The sequence below is a fragment of the Saccopteryx leptura genome, chromosome 1 (genome assembly GCF_036850995.1).
Source record: "Saccopteryx leptura isolate mSacLep1 chromosome 1, mSacLep1_pri_phased_curated, whole genome shotgun sequence".
NCBI classification, from domain to species: domain Eukaryota; kingdom Metazoa; phylum Chordata; class Mammalia; order Chiroptera; family Emballonuridae; genus Saccopteryx; species Saccopteryx leptura.
In genome coordinates, this window is record NC_089503.1 from 236,752,916 (window position 1) to 236,767,529 (window position 14,614).

The 14,614-nt window shown below is 39.5% G+C and overlaps 1 protein-coding gene across 3 annotated transcripts in view; it reads left to right on the forward strand.

The window, feature by feature from the left end:
- The window catches only part of GALNT7 (polypeptide N-acetylgalactosaminyltransferase 7), a 143,056-nt gene that overhangs the window by 26,177 nt on the left and 102,265 nt on the right, over positions 1-14,614 (forward strand). The window lies entirely within an intron of this gene.

The window sequence follows — 14,614 nt, forward strand, 5'->3', positions numbered from 1 at the left end:
ATAAACTCAAGAACTTCTGGCTTAGATTTTCTTAGGTAAATGTCAACCTAGAACCAGTGGTTCAGTGCCAGAGGTTAATTATCAGCGCTGATTTAACAGTAAAAACTCCATTCGTTTATAAGGTTTTGTTTCACACACTCATAAAGAATTTATAAAGCCATTTCCTTCCTTTAATTTCTAGACCAAAATACAAAGTCTGCTCTTTGGATTTGCTTCTCTCTAAGTATTTGTGACTAAATTTAGGATTTCTTTTTTTTTTTTTTTTTTCATTTTTTTCTGAAGCTGGAAACAGGGAGAGACAGACAGACTCCCGCATGCGCCCGACGGGGATCCACCCGGCATGCCCACCATGGGGCGACGCTCTGCCCACCAGGGGGCGATGCTCTGCCCATTCTGGGCGTCACCATGTTGCGACCAGAGCCACTCTAGCGCCTGAGGCAGAGGCCACAGAGCCATCCCCAGCGCCCGGGCAGTCTCTGCTCCAAAGGAGCCTTGGCTGCGGGAGGGGAAGAGAGAGACAGAGAGGAAAGCGCGGCGTAGGGGTGGAGAAGCAAATGGGCGCTTCTCCTGTGTGCCCTGGCCGGGAATCGAACCCTGGTCCTCCGCACGCTAGGCTGACGCTCTACCGCTGAGCCAACCGGCCAGGGCTAAATTTAGGATTTCTTAAAGGGCACTAGAACAATTATAAAATGGGTAGACAGAACAGTCTTTCAGAGGTTGAAGAGGATCTGAATGACTGGCTCTAGTCTGAGGCTACCTTTGAAGTGAGTTTCATATTGGGAATGGTTCTCTGAATCTAATGTCTTTCCATTGCAGAATACCTTTAAATACTTGAGTTAGTTCTCCATCTAAACTGGAATGAACTCGGTAACTTCTCCAGGACCTCGGGATTATTCTTCAAAGAACCAAAAACGGCATTAAAACACCCCCTCTGCTTCCTCATGCCTCCTATATCTAGTGTAACTCAGAAACCTGTTCATCTCTTGAAACACCAGATCCTGAGAATAATTTCTCAATGTAGGAGCAGAATTGTCCTTACCCTGATTAATCTCTTTGTACAATCTGTGATTATCATTAAGAATTTCTTTTTAATTCCATGCTTACTATGAATGTTATCCCTCTTAAACAGCTATCCAAATAAATTGATGACTTGGATGAGGTAGGAATAGGTTCTTATGCTTGGTTTACTCAGATGTGTAGTCTCTTAGTAGACACTAGATCTGGCATGGCGTCCAATGAAGCTTTCAAGAATGTCATGTGGAATTTAATAATGAGAAAAAAGAATACACATCACCGTGTGGTTTCTACTGACATTTTAATTTAAACCCTAAAACTAAAATGTGTCAAGAGTAGGTGCCTTCAAGTTAATATGGAATTTACTAATAACTACAACTGCATACTCTATTTGCTTTCAGATGCGAATGAGATATTTATAGTTATTTGTTAATTCCACAATTAATAGGAAAAAATGAACTCTTGGACAAATGTTTTATATTGTTATCTAAAACTATGATTTCTTAGTTCATATTTTAATAATGGAGAGAATCTGAATGTATTTAAGTTGTTTGAAGTTAAAGCATTGTATGTGTTCCACAAGACCTTCTAGAAAGAAGTTGGAATTTGGAGCAAAGATAGGCTCTATTTGTTGGCAATGTGAAGATTTTTGTTTGGTTGTCATGAAAACAAATTAGTTTGATGATTATGGTGCAATAATAATGGCCTAACCTCAGAGCTCGTTCTGTATTTGGACTTTGCTTTGCTTCCTAATGTTATCTTCATTCATTCTTGTTGTTAAATATCAAATTGATGTATATTAAAGCTGGCTTCTTTGTCCAGACATCTGGAGGTACATTTGAGAAGTATTTGTTTCAGAGAAGGTGAGATTCTTGGGTCATCTTTTTTTATGTTTGTTTTTGCAGGGAAACAGAAAAACTCTGTCATTCACAATTGTTGAAGATACAGGTAGTGGGGATCTAATTCCATGAATACCTTTTTTTTTTTTTTTTTTGGCAATCTCTGGAGGGTAACCCTAGAATTTCAGACTCTGATCACTGAAATTATATTTCTATCTTAAACAAAATAGTACTGCTATACAGAATTTCTGTAACCTAAGCTTTAATAAATTTATATTGCATCTAGAGGCTATTACAGCACATTAGAACAGTAAAGAAATATTATATATCTGAGGAAAAAAGAAAGGATAGGGATGGCTTTGATGAATCATGGACCAGGCATTTATGAGAAAATTAATTCATTTTCTAGTGAACTTAATTTAGAAATGTGAAAAAGATCTTTCTCTTCTTTCTCAACTCTCCTGTAAAGAGATGAAAAATGATTATACTACTAGCCAGCGGAGGTGTTTTAATTTTGTTTTGAGCTTAGATTCCATAGTACCTGATGTTCTTGAATATTAAAAAACAACAACCAAATGAACCCCTCCCACTATAGTTTCTTCTTGAATGGGAATTGTACCAGCAGCAGTGTGAGCACACGTACACTGTCCTCTGCTTCTGCTCCGTCTTGGCAAGCCAGGCCTCACTCGGGGTCATCCCAGAGTCCAGAGTCAGGGATGTCCTAGTGCATGCCGCCTGCCTGCTGTCTGTCTGCCGGAGAGAGGGGGGGATGAAGAGGTGGAGTATGCAGTGGTGGGAGGCAGCTCGGCTTTGGAGCCAGAGAGTTCTGACTTTGAGCCCTGATCTACCCTCTTAGCTTCTAGGTACATTGGGAAATAGTACTTAATCTTCCAGAGCCTCACTGTTCCCCGATCTATAAAGTGGAGATTGTACCACCTTCACAGGGCTGCCAAGAGGATTAAACGGAGTTTACCGCATGGTTTGTTCACACGTTACCATCCCTGGCCTCCCTCAACCCGTTGTGTTGCGTTCTGGGGAGTGGGTAGGGGAAGGAGGAAGCAGACGTAGTGCTTTGTAGCAGAAACCAGGACTCTGCCTGTGAGGAAGGAAAGGAGGAAAGTGAGAAGTGGTCTCCAGGAATATAAACCCTGCCTTAAAAACCCTATCTCCTATAATGTCACAACTGTGCAAAATAAGAGAGTGAAGCGAAGGGCATATACAAGCCCAACACTTTTAGTTGAGAGTAAAATACTCTTTCTTGCATTTGGCTATTATGATCTGTTCTCCCCGTTCAGAAAAATATCTAAAGGAAAAGCTCTCCCTTTTTTTTGGTTGGTTTTAAGTTTTTAGACTCAAAATTAATGTGAAAAGGGGGAGGAGTCTGACTTAATTTATCCAGGAACAGTGGGAGGCATACAAATAAGTTAACTTTGTGGCCCTGAATTCTCCTAACAGTGCTGCTGACTTGCTGCAGTGAGCTTACTGGCCCGGTTTCTTTAGGGAAGAAGGCTTGGGGAGAACACCCTTCTTAAAGGAGGGTCCACAGAATCGCTCATAGACTAGGTACACATCTCTCTGTGGCCCTTCTCAGTGTCCTCCTCTGAGGGGCTCCATGAAAAACGACTATACTACTAGTCATCAGAGATGTTTTTATTTAAGGTGTGTTTAAGAAATTCCCATGGCCAGATAGGTTTGGCCAAATCCATTTATTATACCCCCTGTCTTACGGATTCACAAATCTGAAAAGTCTTGAAGAATTTTGTTTAACTTTAACCTCATTATTTTCAGCAAATAATGTCTGAGAACTTGCTGTATGTCATAGACTGTCATAGCCTGCCTCAGGGAGAGCTGGGGGAGGTGGTGAGAGACAGGGAAAAAGATTGAAATGATGATTTCAGCTAATGATGAATATTTTGACTATCATACATCAATGGGAACAGTGTGGGTGAGAGGTAAGAGCTGTTTTAATTGGCTGGTCATTGCAGGCTCTCAGGTACTATCTGCGCTAGAATTGGAATGATAACTGGGACCGTACAAGGTACAAGCGAACTAAACTTGCCAAAATCTCGGAGGGTTGAACCTTCTAGAAGGAGAGAAAAAACAGAAGAAATCTATGTTTCCTTGAGGACACTGAGGAAAATATGGGTGAAGAGCATCTGTATAAGAAGTATTTCAGCGTCAGGATTTTGCATATATAATATATAGTTCACCTTTATTGAGCATTATGTGCTAGAGACACAGTGGACACAGCCACCTTTTAAAGAATAGAGTAATTCAAAGGAGAAAGAGTCAGCATTTCAGGGACCAGTGATTAGCTATGTGATGGAGGTAGCATGTCGCAGTGATTGAGGCTGGAGCCAGATTGCCTCAGTTCCGCTCTGCCACTTACTTGCTTTATAACTGGGGGCAAATTATTGAACCTCTGTGACTGCATATTAGAGACGTTGATAGTGCCTCTTTCAGTGGGTTGTTAGTATATGCAGTGTTCTGGGACAGGCACCTCTTGCTAAAATAGATAACAATGGTGTGATACCCTGTCACAGTCGTCATCATGGTGATTGGTCACCATCATCAGAAGGTGACGGTGATACCAGCATCATCTTCATCATAGAAGAGTGCCTAGTGCCATGGCACACCCACGTGGCTGGAGCCTTCATTCCCTCCTAATGGGGCTCAGGCCTGCCCTTGAGAGTCTTACACATCATCACCCCCCATATAGGTCTATCCTTACCCAGCAAAGGAGATTAAAAGTTGTTTCATCTGTTTTCTATCCGAGTTAACATCTTGAATAATAAAAAAAGTCCTTGAGAATTTGTAAATCTTAAGTCTGGTTATCTTCTGTTTTGAGTAAGGAGAGAGTGCTGATAGGGTTGAGGATAGGATGGTCCAGATCAGACTCTGTAATCAGCCATTTGCCAGCAGGATTGGGTTTGATGAGAATCATAGTTTTGTAATTATAATAGATTATCCTAAGTAATCTTAAAGCAGTCACTGATATACCATGTTCCTGCAGAATGAACAGAAGTTAAAATTAATCTGGAACAGTTTTAGCATGTTTTTGATTTCTAATTCTTAGAAAATTGGCAATCCACTTATAGAATAGGAAAGTCTCCATTGCTGCAACCTTTGAAAACCCAGATAACTCATTTCTTAACCATTTAGATAAATGAGAGATTTTTATAAAGCTGAAGAAATTATTAAAATTCTGTTTGTACATGATGAAGCCATTTAGCTAACCAATCACATATCTAACTTACATAGCAGCCCTTTGGAATTAACCTAATTGTATTCTATTGAAAGTCACTCACCTTTTGTAACATGAAGGTTTTATGCCAAGAGAATCAAATGTCAGGTGTTCTCATTATCGAGAGCCAGATTTCAACCTTGCTTATTTAAGGAAGAAAGAAAGCCACTCAGATAAATTTGTTTTAACATTATTTTCAGTTATCCTTATGTGTCATATGTGCTGCCCTGTTCCAAGACCACTTTGTTCTTGGATACTGCTTTCCAAAATCCATAGGCTTCTACTCTTAAAAAAGAAAAAAAATGAAACAAAGAAAAATGACTACCTCACTTGACATATTATTTTATCCTGGGGAATCCTAATTAATACACTAATGTCAGAGAGCTGACAACCTCCTACATATTACTTCAGGATTCTTTGTGCAAGACTGTTACTTGAATAGCGTATATTCTCCACAGCTTGCCAATAGCAGTTTTATTATTCTTTTTGTTGTTGTTGTTTATGCCTATCTAATCTTTAGAGTATGGTACTGAGTGGGAGGTGAATGTGTTCTCATAAAGGATATTGAAGTAAATTATTTTGCAGAGTATAGTTATTTCCTTTTTTTTTTGTACAAAACTCCATAATCCTGAGGTTCTATATTGTAGGGTTTGTTGAATGTTGCTTTTAATTTCAGTGAGATAAAATTAATGTTCTGAATGAAAAAAAATTTGCATAGCATTTCTCAGATAACTTTTTTTTGAGTCTCAGCTTAAAATAGATGTATCACAGACAATCTTCAGAGAAAGGGATAAAAACATTTATGGGACAGCTACTGTGTGTGCTAGGGATTTCATGGAGGATTTAATTCTTACAATAAATCTTCAAGGACAGTGATATAATCCAGCTCAAATAAATTTGCTCAGATTAAGTATGTTGCCTAATGGTTTTGTACATTATTGTTTTGACTTTGTTTTATTGTCTTTAAAGTTCAGAGCCATATTTTTAACTTACCTTTAGTGAGTAAAACTATATAATATCTTCTAGAATTTTGTGTTTCTTCTTTTTCTCAGTTTTCCTGCCTTCATTTTTTTCTGCCTGATATTTTAAAAATTATGTTTTTACAGTATATTTTTAGATAGACTACCTCATGTCCTTTTCAGTATTGTTATTAAATTAATGAATAACTCATTACAAACTTGGCCAGAGTCACGCAGGTAGGAAATGTAAGAGCAAAATATTAATGCAAACCCAAATATGATTAATTGCAAAGTACTTGCTGTCCCCAATGCACCTTGCTGCCTTATGGAATCCAGATAAAAATAAAGGAAAAAATGTAAGTGCTTTGAATGAGTTCACAGCTATTTGTATGACTAGAATACAGTCTATTTTGAGCAAAAAGAACTGGGTTATAGTCTATTTCTATACTGAGCCAAACTAGAAAGTCGTAGTCAGGCTATAGGATTCACTTTAACATTGTATTAACTTAATGAAAATGCCAGCTCCCATTCAGGCAGATGACCAGCAGGTGATATCAAAGAGGACATCTTAGAAAAAGCAACCTTTTTCCCTTTTTCTAGTAATTACTGATTGTGTCCTACAACCTTCCATGTTAACTGGCCTGGAATGCTAGGTACTGTTTCAGCCAGGTCGTCCAGAACCCCACAAACATCTTTGTGTCAATTCCCTTAGGATGCCATTTTGCAGCCTTTCCTCAATAGGAATGTAGAGAACTTTCAGACTTTTGTGTCTCTTAGTGGCTTTTGAAGTTTTGAGAAAAGTGACAGTTTTATTGTAAGTAGATGTCTGATCTTATAAAGAGAGGAAAATCTAAAAACAAATACAAACCAAAAAAACCCAAACCACCACAGATGAGCCTATCTTTATGAATTGTTTATTAGAAAGGTTCATTTTCGCCTGACCAGGCGGTGGCGCGGTGGATAGAGCGTCGGACTGGGATGCAGAGGACCCAGGTTTGAGACCCCGAGGTCGCCAGCTTGAGCGCGGGCTCATCTGGTTTGAGCAAAAGCCCACCAGCTTGAATCCAAGGTCGCTGGCTTGAGCAAGGGGTTACTCGGTCTGCTAAAGGCCCGCGGTCAAGGCACATATGAGAAAGCAATCAATGAACAACTAAGGTGTTGCAACGCGCAATGAAAAACTAATGATTGATGCTTCTCATCTCTCTCCGTTCCTGTCTGTCCCTGTCTATCCCTCTCTCTGACTCTCTGTTTCTGTAAAAAATAAATAAATAAATAAATAAAATTAAAAAAAAAAAAAAAGAAAGGTTAATTTTCAAGTTCATAGTATTCATTGGTTTATCTTTCTGATTATGATTATTGCTTTCATAGCAGTCATGGTATTGTATGATAGCAATTGTTTTGTTTTGTTTTGTTTTTTGCCAAAGGTAACACTTCTGTATTTCTGAAAACTTGAGAAGCAAACATTATTTAAAGGTGCTTTTCCAGGTTCATTCCCAGGGTCGGGAATGTAACATGGAACTAAAGAAAGCTACTTAGACATCCAGGGGGAGTGAGAGTCCTCTGAAAGAGAAGCCCAGATCACTGTGGGTCCAGCCCTGCTACAGACCTTCGAGGAGTCAGAAACCACCGACTTCCCCCTGAATTTGGTGGGCAGGGCGGGACCAGAGCCTAGTTGTTGATTCCTAGTGTAGGTGTGCAGTGGCTCGGGCCTGAGAAGTCACTTCATGAAGGGCTAGGTCTGTCTTCCTGTCTTCGATCTTCCCTGCAGTTGCCTCTTCTTGGATGACACTCCCCACTTTTTTTCCCTGCTTCTTTAATCCTTATCTGGCTGTCAGTGTTTAATTCACAGTTTCCTCTTCCTCCAGGAAACCCTCCTTGCCTGCTCAATCTAGCTCACAATGATTTCTGTTTTTCCTGGTCCTTTACTACATTTGTTTCATCTCATGATCTGGCCCTTGATTGGACCCTGTCTGGTAATCCCTAATAAAAAAGCTATCAATTCATTGACTACAGATGAGGGACTTGTTTTTATTTCACAACAACCCCTTGGGGTAGGTACCGTTATTATCCCAGATGTACAAAATGGAGAAACTGAGGTTCAGAAAGGTTCGATTTCTTTCCAGTCACAAAACTGTGAAGTCATTGAGCCAGATTTCAAACCAAGGTCACTTTGTGGGTCTGCGCTCTCAAACACGTCTTTGGGTTCTTCAAAAGTGTTCTCCCTCCTCTTATGTTTTAAGAATTGGAAATAGGCCCTGGCCGGTTGGCTCAGCGGTAGAGCGTCGGCCTAGCGTGCGGAGGACCCGGGTTCGATTCCCGGCCAGGGCACACAGGAGAAGCGCCCATTTGCTTCTCCACCCCTCCGCCGCGCTTTCCTCTCTGTCTCTCTCTTCCCCTCCCGCAGCCAAGGCTCCATTGGAGCAAAGCTGGCCCAGGCGCTGGGGATGGCTCTGTGGCCTCTGCCTCAGGCGCTAGAGTGGCTCTGGTCGCAACATGGCGATGCCCAGGATGGGCAGAGCGTCGCCCCTGGTGAGCGTGCCGGGTGGATCCCGGTCGGGCGCATGCGGGAGTCTGTCTGGCTGTCTCTCCCTGTTTCCAGCTTCAGGAAAAAAAAAAAAAAAAAAATTGGGAAATAGAAAGGAACACCAAAGGATGAGGGGGGACTGTCCTCATATCTCCAGTGGGCTCTATGCACTGGAGGTCTGTGGCGGGAAGTGGGCGGTGGGAGGGAGGAGGAAAGATTGTCCTTAGCACCCAGTCCAAAGTCTTCTTCCTGCTGGAGTGGTTCTGGAGTTATAAAACTCAGCTTGCAGTCAAGATGTGACATTGTCTTTGGAAGCTACTGTTCTTGCTACCTGGGCCCTCTGTAGGAGGGAGCGCTTCACTTTCTGTCACTGTGATCATATCAACAGCTTCTCTGTGAGCATCTCCTGTTCATATCTGTGGGGTTTACCATCTAGTCAGTGGTCTGTGTGGGCTCTCTCTGAGCCTGGAATGTCATCATTCACCTTTTCCTTCTTTCTCTTTGCTGTCCTAATTATAACTATTTTAAGTACCTGGGACTGTGTAGTGGGCTCTAGAACCTTCTCCAAAGGAGGCCTGTTACCCTTGTCACTGGGGCTATTCATGTGTGTGCTACTCTATCATAAATATACAAAAATGAATAAAATAAGAATTACCACCCAAAGATAAATTGCTAAATTTTGGTATATCTATCTATATATATACATCTATGTATATATATTTTTCTTTTCCTTTCCTTTTTTAAATTTTCAATGTGAGAGGAGGGGAGATAGTGAGACAGACACTCCTGCATGCACCCCAACTGAGATCTACCTGTCAACTTCCGTTTTGGGCTGATGCTTGAGTATGGGGAGCTATTTTTAGCACCTGAGGCTGATGCACTCAGACCAACTGAGCCATCCTCGGTGCCGGGGCCGATGCTTGGACCAACCAAGCCATCCTCAGTACCCGGGGCTGATGCTCAAACCAATTGAGTCTCTGGCTATGGGATGGGAAGAGGGAGAAAAGGAGGAGCAGGATATTCACTTCTTCTGTGTGCCCTCACCGTGAATCAAACTGGGATGTCCATATGCTGGGCCAGCACTCTATCCACTGAGCCACTGGCCAGGGCTGTATTTTTAAAGTAGAGCACATAAATATTATTTTTAAGGGAAGGCCCATTTTACACCTATAGTTTAGCAGTCTGACTTTTTCTCTTAAAACTATTTTTATTAAATACTGTCTACATCATTTAGTAGTAAAATTATAAGCCAAACCTCTATTTAGGTTGTTTTTCACCCCAGCTGTTGTAAACATTTCTGTGATGAGATTTAGCTAATTCTTTACATGCATTCTTATATACTGTATTTTTTTTTCTTTCTGGTTTCTTTTTTTACTTTTAAAGTAATATACATACATGAGAGGAATAACTAAGTTGCCACTTTGCCATCATCGATAGCCTCATAATTTCCTTAGGCTAGGTTTCTAGAATTTTAATTGTCAGGTCAAAGGTATGTAAAATTCTAATAAATCACTTGCTTTTTAGAAAGATTATAGAAATTGACTCTCATACTAGTAACTGAAAACCTCACTAACAGTGGAATTATCATTTTAGATTCTGTTAATTATATAAGGTAAAGAAAGAAATCTCATTGTTAATTCATATTTTTAAATTGCTAGTAAAGTGAAGTATCTTTTTAATTTACTGACAATTAAATATTATTTTGTAAATTAACTTTATTTTCCCCCATTTTTTCCTAGATGTGTTTATTTTTTTTCTACTGAATTGTAAGAATTTGAGGGGTGGATATGGTTAGGATTTAAGAATATTTAACAGTTGGATTGCCATATACATTATAAACATTTCCCCGCATTTTTTGTTTTTATTTGTGGCATTTTAAAATTAAAATATTATTCATTATTGTAGAAGATTTAAAAAACTAAAAATTAAAACTACAGTCTATGCTATAGTTAGGAAATACACAATACTTGCTATTGACTTAACAATAGAAAATTCCTGTTTACTTCTTGATTGATATAAAAGGTACAAATTTGGCCTACCCTTTTCTGCTCGCCTCTCAATCAACTAATAGTTGAGATTGTTCAGAAGTTCTCTTCTTTACCTTCACGACTTGAAATAATGCGCCTGATCCTTTATTTCATTACCATTCAACAGCACCTCTCAACTCCCCACTGTATAGACTAAGAATATCAGCACCTCTGTTCTTTCTGCTCCCCTTCTCTCTCTTGCCCGTCTACACCTGGAAGCTCTTGAGTTCAGAGCTTTCCCAGAAGCTTCTCTCTCCTCTGCGGTCTACACAGGACCAGCATCCATTGCCACCGCCACTCTTTCAGCAGGTTCATCCCTCAGCCAGCTCTCCCCTGCTTCCTGTCTTCCAGAAAGTCTGCTTTCTGCCCTCTGCCATTCTCCTCTCTGTTTCAAGGTCTCCTCCTTTTACCTCTTTTAAGTGGGTTCTCAGGGAGGTGAAAGGCAGCTGTGCCTAGCCTGCCGTCTGGAACTGAACTTTATAGTGACTTTGGATATATAGAGTTTAACAATATTTTTCTGCAATCAAACCTACAAATGATTTTTTGGTTTCTACCTTTGGTGTCATGTTTAGAAAGCCCTTCAATTTAAGGTCATTTTCTTTCAGTGCTTCTATGAGGTTTTTTTTTTCCTTATAGTTAAATCTTTGTTAATTTTCATAATATATTTTGGTAGCTGGAATAGTTGAGAGATCTATCTTTTGTCCAAATGGTTAGCCACTAGCTCCAATATAGTTTATTAAATAATCCAAAGTTTCGAAGTGTCACCTTTTATTAAATAATAAATTCTTACATATATTTGTGTCTGTTTCTACACTTTGTTTCATTAACCTGTCACTTACCTACACTGGTGGCAAACTTAGTTGTGATTTCAGAATTCGTTTTACTATCTGGTGAGCAAGTCTAAATAAGGTTGCAGCAGGTCAGCTCATGTCTTCACTCTTCCATGGTACCTTTTTCCAGCTGGGCGAGAGACGTAGAATTTCCGCCTTACGATGGTTCCCTGTTCTATCCAGGTTTTGTTCTCACTCCCAAGACTGGGACTGAAAAATACAGTGCATTGCCAATAACTGTAACCCTAACCCTTCCTGATTTTGTGAACATACACCTTCACTGACATTTTTGTGTAGTGACTTGGAGCCAAAAGTGATGGCTTACCCAGATTTCACTATCAACACGGCAGGTGTGCTTCCACTGCCTGGCACCTGCCAGTACCTGTGGGCACCTAATCTGCTCTCCCTATCTCTGGCGATCTCCCCCAGCCTCCATCACTGCCTCCCTTAGGAATGTGTAGGTGGCCTTGAGGCCATTTCAGCAGGTTTCTTTCCCACCCCATCTGCCAACCCATCCTTGGCCTTCCCTCCCTGGATGTGAGCACAGAAAGTTCCTGACCTCTGTGCTCTGGCAGAGCTGGGCACCTAGCAAGTCAAGAAATACTTATTTAATTATACTTCACACGGAAACATTGCAGCATAAACATGACATGACTCATTCCAGCCAGAAGAATGAGCACTTGTTTCCCGGCAGGAAGGATGCCAGGAAACCTGTGCGTAGGAGTCTCTGTGGCACGGAGCCTGTGTTTGAGGCGGATAGAATTTCAGCCACCGGAAACTCACCTCCACGGACTCTTCCGTAAACGCACTTACAGAAAAGTGAAAAATAGTCACTTTTATACGAGTTTCTATCAAAAGCTAAGGAAAGCAGAAAATCGCTTACACTATTTCTTTGTCCTTTTTACATTTGCTATATTAGTCACATCTTTTTGATTCTTCAACAAAAAATTAAAATGTTAAAAATTACCGTATTTTTTGTTCCATAAGACGCAAAAGTGGACAGGAAAATGCCCAGGCATCTTATGGAGCGAAAAATACGGTATTTTATTAAATATTTTAACAAACGATTTAGTAAAGAATATATTGTTTTCTTATTTGCCTCCTTAAAACCCTAGGTGTGTCTTAGGGTCAGGTGCGTCTTATGGAGCGAAGAATACGGTAATGTTTTCTGCAGAAGATACTTGACTGAATCTCTCTCCTGCTGCTATCCAACAGAAAAATTAAATGCAAGTTACATATATAACTTAAACATTCTAGTTAACCACGTTAAAAAAAATTGTAAGAACCTAGGTGAAATTAACTTTAACATATTTAATCCAATGTATCCAAAATAATATCATGTGTTCCACCATATAAAAATACTGAAATACTTTAAATTTTTTTCCTTCGAAATCTGGTTTGGATTTTACACTCAAAGCATGTCAGTTGGGATTACCCACATTTCAAGTGCTCAACAGCCACATGTGAGATCATCTTAATTCTAAATTTTGGGTGATCTTACTTTATCCTTGTATCAAAAATAACCATATCTAGGAGTTCTTACCTCTGAGAGTGCTTGTTCATAACCACCTGGAAACTTTTTCAAAATAGACTTTCCTGTCTTTATCGCCATGAGACCCATTGAGGTCAAAGTTCTCTGTACGTGAGGCAGGGCATGTGTGATTTGAAAAAGTATAGAGGGGATTCTGACCAGTACCTTTAATTAAAAACCACTGAGCTAGTCCAGTTTGGTTTTGTTGTTATTGTTTTTGTACCTATGACTAAACACGTCCAGTGATGCATAGTAATGATGCAGACCTGAATCTTCCTGTGATAAATCTGACATCTTTTGCTATATCTTATCATTTTAACATAACAAGTAAGAAAGCATACTAATATATGTAAATACTCAATAACAAGAAAGGGACTGGCAAGAAAAGAAAAGGAATTTTTAGATGCCCAGGAAATCAAATGTCAAATTCTGTAATGGTGCATGTACAAATGTGTGTGTGTGAGTGCACACACACTGTCTACATACTTTTGCTAATTGAAATTTCATTGTGATGGGCACGACTGTGTGGATTTTATGTGTACCTCAATTGTCTTGATGTGTTTTAAGATGGTAGCATTAGTCTATAACATTATGGACTGAACTGTTTTTTAAAGTCTCTATCAAAATAGCAGTCAGGCCTGTTGTAATTATTTGAATGTATCTCTGGACAACATGATCTAATATAAAAGTTCTTCAGTCTGTCTATTTTAAAGTGTGAAAAACACCTTCAACTCTTGAGTTTTCAGGTTCAAATTTCATATCTTTAATGATGAGGCTGCCAGATATCAGCAGGCATATGGCTGACTGCTCTGTAATTTTATGGAGATTCTTTATAGGGTGAGTCACAGTGGCTTTCTTCTCTTTCACATGCAGCTGGCAAGGGCAGCACTGCACTGTATGCACTGAGATCATAAATCTCAGAGAGGTCACCCAAAGGTAACGCCAGTATTATTTCAGATGAGTTGAAGATACGCAGAAAGATACCTGCTTTTTTAAAGAAAAATTTTTTATTGATTGCTTTTATGGAGACAGAGGAAGGAAGGGAGAGAGAAAGACCGGAAAGCATTCATTTATTGTTCCACTTAGTTGTGCAGTCATTGGTTGCCTCTCATATGTGCCCTGACCAGGGATCGAACCTGCAACCTTGGCATTTCAGGACAACACTCCAACCAACTGAGCAAACCATACAGGGCCTTAAATGTTTCCTTTCCACACTAATTTTGTATGAAGAGACTAAACTTAAAAAATTATCTGGCAGTTTTATTTAAGGCAGATGAATTTAACAATGAAATATCTTCATAGTTCTTGCATTGATATCCTTGCTTACTAAAAATCAGTTTACATGAACAGAAATCACAAGTAATTAACAGGCCTGTTAAATAAAATAATGGCATTCATAGTGCCCTGCAAATAATGACTGAACTTTTAGAAGGCATTTTAAAGTTCCAGACTGTTTAAACAGATTTTTAACAGTAATCAGGATGGTTATATATGTAGATCCCAGTTGAATCTTGAGTTTAATTATCTAAATTACCTTTCTTTTTTTAAGGTTTTTTTTTTTTTTTTACAGTAGTTTCAGAGTCATGGCAAAATTGAGAGAAGGGTGTAGAGGTTTTCCATACACTTCTGCTCGCTCCATTCTCCAA